We start from the raw sequence: 8,084 nt of genomic DNA on the forward strand, positions 1-8,084 counted from the left end.
TGAAATCATCATTAATTAAATTAATATTGCATTTTGAAATATTTAATTTGGTTCGAAAACCTCTTATGTTTTGATAAAAATCATAAATTGGATTTTTTATATTGTTACAATAATTACTATAAACATTTAAAATTTTATTTGAATTATTACTAGAATAAAGAAAACGATTTATATTGAATGTTATTATTATTTGAATCAATATACAGGCTGATTGAACTATAAATTTATAGTAAACTATAGATCCTATTACAATTTTTTTATTTTTAGAAGTTAATAGTATCCAATGTTCTATGATTTAAAAAAAACAATTTGTTTTATCTTCTCTCTTCTTGAAAATAGTATCAACTTATTTTTGTTAAATGAAAACATATTATATTTAATTTGCTTAAAAATAATGAATTGATCTAACTAAGAAAATAACCGTAAACAACTTTTGAACTAGTATTTTAGAAGTTAATAACACTTTATTATAATGACTATAAATGAATCGGGGTTCTGTTTATTTTTATCTCTTTATGAATCGCATTACACTTCCCATCAAAGTATAAATATGTTAATATTTTTGATCAGAAAAGGTCAGTAATTTGTGGCTAAAAACAATTTTTCAAATACACATGTTAATTTATGTAAAAATATTTTTGAGGAGGGAGAAATTAAGTTATATCCTCCAAACATTTTATTCAATTTGCGCCTACGAAAATAATATATCCCCTTTAATATTGTACTATGTGTATTAAGCTTATCAATTTATATTGATGTTTTTAACAGCGTCGAAGCATCCATTAGTGTATGCATGAGGGCTATAAGGGCTTCAGCCAGCGCAAATAATAAAAATATTTTGAAAAAAAGCGAGAAAAAGCAATGCAATAATAAAGCTTTCTATTAGGTTTATTATTCAACAAACTGAAAAAGCCACTCAGACAATTTTTTAAACTACGGTCATGAAAATTTCATAGTAGACAATAAAAACGGAGGGCATTCCTTCACATATTTTAAATCATTTCAACCATTGTGTATGAGTGATAGGCGTAGTGTGGTCAAATATTTTCGGAGGTATAAATCTAAGTTTTTTCCACCCAAAAAATATTTTTTCTATAACAATGCATATAATTTGCCTCCCCCTCCCGACTTTTGTTTAGTTAATTTTCATAATCGTTGTGTATTATAACATTAAGGATATGTATTTTATTAATAAAATAACCTGATTAATACAATGTTATGTTCAAAGTTGTTCACTCATTATTTGTTCTATTCTTATTTTTGATATTTTTTTATTAAAATTATTATTTTTGCAAATATGACATTATTCTTCATCAAAATCAAAATTAAATTATGAATAATTTAGTTTATAATGAAAAAAAATTCTGGTAGAAAGAACCAAAATTTATTAATTTTAACAAAAAATTCTGTTAACTCAGTGACAGCAGTAATTTTTGTTATCGAAAGAAAACAAATTTTGTTGTCTGCATTTTGTTACGGGAACAAAAAATGTATAAAATTAACAGACAAATATTTAATATTATCTACTAATTTTTGGTGCTCACTAAAAAAATCATTGTTTGTTGCCAACAAAACGATTTGTTAAAAACACTTTTAGCATTAAAAAGCGTTTTGTTATCATAACCATTGTGTTAGTTGAGGGCATATCATTTTTGTAGAATTTACATAGCTGTACTCACACAATTATCAAATGTTCCGTCATTTTTACTATACTCTTTTGTTGTAGGTATATGATCACGTATGGTAACCATAATAATTTCATTTTGTTCGATTTAAGAATTCATTAAACAAATAAATTTATTTTAAAATTCCTGACTCAATTCATCATGCTCGTTGGATGGCCAAGGCCATTTATTGTTTGAAAAATTTTTTTGTTTCGCGGCCAATTTGAATTGTCAATCAAAGAGTTAAATATTCGTTCATTATGTATTTTTATTACAAGTTTATATATTAAACAATGGTTTAGTGCACCAATGCTGCATTAGCGCCAAATTTAGATTTACAATTTATTAAAAATATAATTGATTATGAACCAATAAATAAAGATATTTCTAAAGTAATTTAAAAAAAAAATTTCGGGTCACTTATGGTAATTAGTATCCGAATCGGCAGCATTGGCTTTTTTTGATGATGATTTATGTGAAGATACTAAAATTAAAATAGTAAACTCATTAAATAATCGGGTAGAAGATCTATGTACAAACAAACGTATAGTAGTAGGAGTAATTGAAATTTATGATTTTAAAAATAAAAGTCAGTTCGTGTTCAACTCCCAACTGAGCAACACGTTTGTTACTTCCGAGCGAACCGCATTTATAGCTATCGATAGCGTACAGACGAGTCTACACTACAGAAATCAGGTATTATGCAATTATTTCCTATCACAACACACCGCTCACTAAAATAAACCAGTTTCACAACTTACTACAAAACAAACGTCCGCCGCTGTCGGTACGGCCGCCGACGGTTCGAGGTCAATTACTCGAACATCTTATCTACTATAATTATCCCAACAACTTAAACAAATAATTCAACTATGAATACTACAAAAAAAAAAACTATTTCACCGTTAGTCTTATCTAAATCAAGATTTTCCCAGTCTACCGATAAATCGCTCTTTGAATTCTCGGATAGCGAAAATGACTGGCAAACAGTCGATAAAAATAAACGCATCAGATCGCCTAATAACGTCTCACCCCAACCAAAAAAATCTGATACGAGTATATTCATCTCTCAAAACAGATACACACCAATCTCTCCTGCGACTGAAAACGTTCCCATGGACAGCACTAATGAACAAAATGTAGAAAATATCACTAACAAAAAAAGTCTACCTCCACCTATATTCATCCAAACACAAATAAATTACAATTCTTTTTGCCTCAAAATGAAAGAACTCACCGACGCATCTAGTTTTNTTTTTTGCCTCAAAATGAAAGAACTTACCGACACATCTAGTTTTTCCTGTAAAAGCTCTACCAAAGGTGTTAAATTACAAACATTTAGCCCTGATTCATACAGATCAGTCATTAAATTTTTCAAAAGTGAAAACATCTCTTTCCATTCCTACCAGTCAAAAGAAAACAAACCAATCAGAATTGTCATCCGCAACCTTCACCCTTCTACTGATAAAGATTTTATCTCTGACGAACTAACTAATCTAGGGAACCAAGTCAAAAACATAACGAATGTCCTCCACAGATCTTCTAAAACGCCACTGCCCCTCTTCTTTGTTGACCTTGAGCAAGCTGAACTGAATCAAGAAATATTCAAACTCACTTCCCTCTGCTATTCCAAAATAAAAATTGAAGTCCCCCACACCAAAAAAGAAATACCCCAATGCCAACGTTGCCAGTCCTATGGCCACACCCGTAGTTACTGTAATCACAACCCTAGATGTGTTCGCTGTGGTGAAGATCACGAGTCCTCTGTTTGCACAAAAAACCGAAATGAACCAGCCAAATGCGCCCTATGCGGAGGCTCCCATCCTGCAAACTATAGGGGCTGTCAGTCTCATAAAGAATTACTAAAGCAAAGAAAATCACATCTCAACTCAAACATTAAAACCAATTATTTACTTAACGTAAAGTCAAATGAAACTCACTCAGAAAAAATCTTATCTCTAAACCACTCAAAATTTTCCACCCCTTTCTCACTCTAAAACTACTCAATCTACCACAGCAAAAAATCCAACTAAGTGGACAAAATCAGACCAGCCGTCAGAGAAAATTTTTTCAAATCATTTATCTTCTTTTATTACCGATCTAAAAACGCTAATTAATCCACTTATCTCACTCCTCACGACTGTCATCGAGCAACTTCTTAAAAATGGCCGTTAATCAACAATCACACCTACTCACAATCCTCTTGTGGAATGCCAATGGAATACTAAATAACATCAACGAACTACAATTAACTCTATCAGAAGAAAAAGTAGATATTGTAATGATATCGGAAACTTATCTTACTAAAACGTCTTCTCTCAAAATCTTTGGGTATGAAGTGCTCAGAGCTGATCACCCTGACGATACTGCCCATGGAGGAGCCGCTCTACTCATCTCCAACAAAATATCTCATTCTTCTTTTCTACCATTCACCTCTAACAAACTACAAATCATTGCCTCCTCTATAATTATAAATTCGATTCCAATTACTTTCGCTTCTGCTTATCTCCCACCAGGGTGTCAGTTTCCTGAAAATGAACTATCAACATTTTTACTCACACTTAATCACACTTATATTATCGGAGCTGATTTTAACGCCAAAAACCCAACATTAGGAGCCAGATCAACCAATACAAGAGGACGTTCACTCTATAGTTTCATGTCCTCCAAACACGCTAAAGCACTCGCTCCAGATGCGCCTACATACTGGCCAACACACGCAAACCGTCATCCAGATATACTTGATTTCTATCTAACAAATCTGCCAAATCATTTCTTAACAAAAATCACTAACTTAAATGACCCGGCCTCAGACCATACTCCAGTCATGCTACAAATAAACGCCCAAACTTCTTCTTGTATAAACAATTTCACCCAAAATCAAATATACTGGCCAAAATTCCGAAATCTCATGACGAAGAACTCCCATCTTAATATTAAACTAAAAACAAAAACCGATGTCGATCTGGCAATTAATACACTCACAGAGAACATTCTCAGCGCTAAAATCAACTCCCTATCTCCAATAATAAACAAGCAATCTGGCAATCAACTTACTCCTGAATTAAGACTACTCATAACAGAGAAGCGGAGAGCCCGCAATCAATGGCAGCGCACTCATTACCCTGAACACAGATATACATATAACTCTCTAACAAATAAACTCAAAAAACTACTAAAGAAGCACAAAAATGAAATGTACAAATCTCACCTCTCATCCCTATCACCAAATAACGGCTCCCTTTGGAAGAAAACTAAATCACTATTAAAACACAAATCAGTCATGCCTCCCCTTCAACGTCTAAACAACACCCTAGCCGTCTCCACTCAAGAAAAGGTCGAGCTACTTGCTGAACATTTCGCCAATGTCTTCAAGCCACACTCAATCCTCCCGGACACCACACACTTAGATCTAGTAAACCGATTTAACACGTCTCCACTACCCATGGCCCTTCCAGCAAAACCCACCACTCCCAAAGAAGTGTCATCAATCATCAAAAAACTCAAGACCAACAAGTCACCTGGACACGATCTTATTAGTAACAAAATAATAAAAAATCTACCGCCCAAAACAATCATACTGCTTACATATATTTACAACGCGATCTTTCGCCTTTCTTATTTCCCCCCTAAATGGAAAACAGCAATTATTATCTCCATCTTAAAACCTGAAAAACCCCCAGAAAAGTCGACGTCATATAGACCAATTAGTCTTTTATCAGTTCTCGGTAAAATCCTCGAAAAGCTTCTCCTTAGCAGACTTCTCCCATTAGCGCAAGAGAAAAATACCATACCTGAATTTCAGTTTGGTTTTCGACCAAAACATGCCACATTCCATCAACTCCACAGAGTCGTAGATACTATTGCTACATCTCTCGAATCCAAAAAATACTGCTCTGCCGTATTCCTCGACGTCGCGCAAGCATTTGACACGGTCTGGCACACCGGCTTACTATATAAATTAAAAAAAATATTTCCTGCACCATACTTTCTACTACTCAAATCATACCTTGAAAATAGGTCTTTTAGAGTCAAACTTAATTCCACACTATCCGATTATCATAATATTCAAACCGGAGTCCCCCAAGGTAGCGACATTGCTCCTTTCTTATACATCATTTACACAGCTGACATTCCACATACCGCAAACACACTCATCGGAACATACGCAGATGACACTGCAATACTAGCTGCCGATCAAGATCCACATAACTGTAGCAAATTTTTACAATCTCACCTCAACATATTATCCAAGTGGTGTGACACCTGGAAAATAAAAATCAACGAACTAAAATCTACCCACATCACCTTCACCCTTCGTCAAAATGTCTGTCCTAACATAATTCTCAACAACACTATTATTCCACAAGCAAGGGAAGCGAAATACCTGGGCTTGCTATTCGACAGAACGCTCACATGGGGTCCTCATCTTAAAAGTAAACGGAAACAGCTAAATACTCGTCTTCATCTAATAAGACCGCTCATCCAACACAACCAGCACATATCCTATCGTCTACTTCTTTACAAATCCCTCCTCCAACCAATATGGTCATACGGTATCGCGCTCTGGGGTGTTGCAAAGCCGTCTAACATAAGGACAATACAGGCGTTCCAGTCTATTTGTCTCCGTATGATAACCAAAGCACCGTGGTACGTCACCAACAACTCCCTCCACGAAGACCTCAAAATAGCTACAGTTAAAAAAACTGCACACATATATTACAAAAGACTACATTCCAAAATGCAATCCCATCCAAACCGTCTCGTTACTCAGCTACATTCAACAATTCTTCCGGGCAATCCAAACAGACGCCTCAAACGCAACTGGTCAAGAGACCTTCTTAATATTATTTAACCCAATTAAAATTAATAATACACAGGTGGCTCTAATGTGAGCTTCCTCCTCACCGCCATATCATTGTCTATTTTATTCCTATTCACATATTTACTTATTGTACATATAGCTGTATAGATTGTAAATTTTCTAATAAACGTTCTTAAAAAATAAAAAAATAAAAGTATAGATGATTTTATTTCAACTGAGTCAAAAAAGTTGTTTGAAAGATACTTTTGTCACGTTACAAGTTGAAAAAGTTCTATTTTTATACAATGTTTCAAAGTTTGAACCCCCCTATATAAGGGGAAATTGTCTAAATTTAATAAAAAGTATGTCAAATGAAAGATGTACTTATAATATATTTAGAAAAAAAAAATTTGTACTGATACATACATTTTTCGAAAAATTATAGCATTTTTAAGTTGAAAATTAAAAATCGAAAATCGAAAATTTTAACACAAAAATAGTGTTTTTTTAACTACGGCAACCGTTTACATGCAAAAGATAAAGAGTCGGGACAAAATTTTTTTTTTTCATTTTATAGTACATAAAATAATCTTTAATTTTATATATGTTTAAAGGACGCAGTATTTCCGGAACATTTTCAAAAGTCAAGTTAAAAAAGTTAGTTTTTGTAAAAAAGTTGCAATTTTAAATCCCCCCCATGAGCAGGTTAAGTGTTAAATTTTCAAAAAAATGATATCAAATGAAAGGGAAATATCTAAGGTTTTAGTTTAAAAAAATATTAAGTTGATTTGTTGTTTTTTGAAAAAGTTATGGAAGTTTTAAGAAAAAAAAGTGAAAAAAATGACAAAATTAATACCTTCTCAGCTTCGCATCGAAGCTAAAACCTAGAATAGTGGGGACGTTGTATAGTAGGGTCCAGTATAGATGATATCTGACAGTGATTAAAATCACTATCATAAAAAACATTTCGATACAAATCTGTAGATAGTAAGATATGTGATAAGATATATGATAAAGTGATTTTTGATTTCTTTGGTAATGTGAAATAGTATTTTATGATTCCTATATCTGTTTGTTTTTGATTATCGCTATAAACAAATGTGTGTATATTATCGTTTCCCTTATTTATAAAATTTAAAAAATACAAAGTGCCACCCACTAGAATATTTCGGATACATGAAAAAATAAATTGTACGAAATTTGGAGACGATTGGTCAACTCTAAGACGTGCCCCAAGGGGGTTAAAAATAACCCCCTAAGGGTGATTTTTTAGTTTTTTATGTCTATCTCAAAAACTTTAGCTTTTGCGAAAAAGTTTATTCGACCTTTTTTGTAGGTATACAATTTTTTTATAAAAAGTATAAATACAAAAATGTTTGANTTATAAAAAGTATAAATACAAAAATGTTTGAAAAGTTCTTATTTAGCCCTAAAAAAATAAAAACGTATATGTTAGCTTCGATGCGAAGCTGAGAAGGTTTTAATTTTACCATGATGTGTTTATTTTCTTTTTTTTTTTGTCTGTCACTACTTTTTCTCAGCTCTCACTGAACCGATTTTGATGAAAAATATGTCAAAAGATCACAAATCGTATCTAGTTGAAGACATTACCCTCA

Source organism: Daktulosphaira vitifoliae, unplaced genomic scaffold (assembly GCF_025091365.1).
Source record: "Daktulosphaira vitifoliae isolate Bord-2020 unplaced genomic scaffold, ASM2509136v1 Scaffold_3, whole genome shotgun sequence".
NCBI classification, from domain to species: domain Eukaryota; kingdom Metazoa; phylum Arthropoda; class Insecta; order Hemiptera; family Phylloxeridae; genus Daktulosphaira; species Daktulosphaira vitifoliae.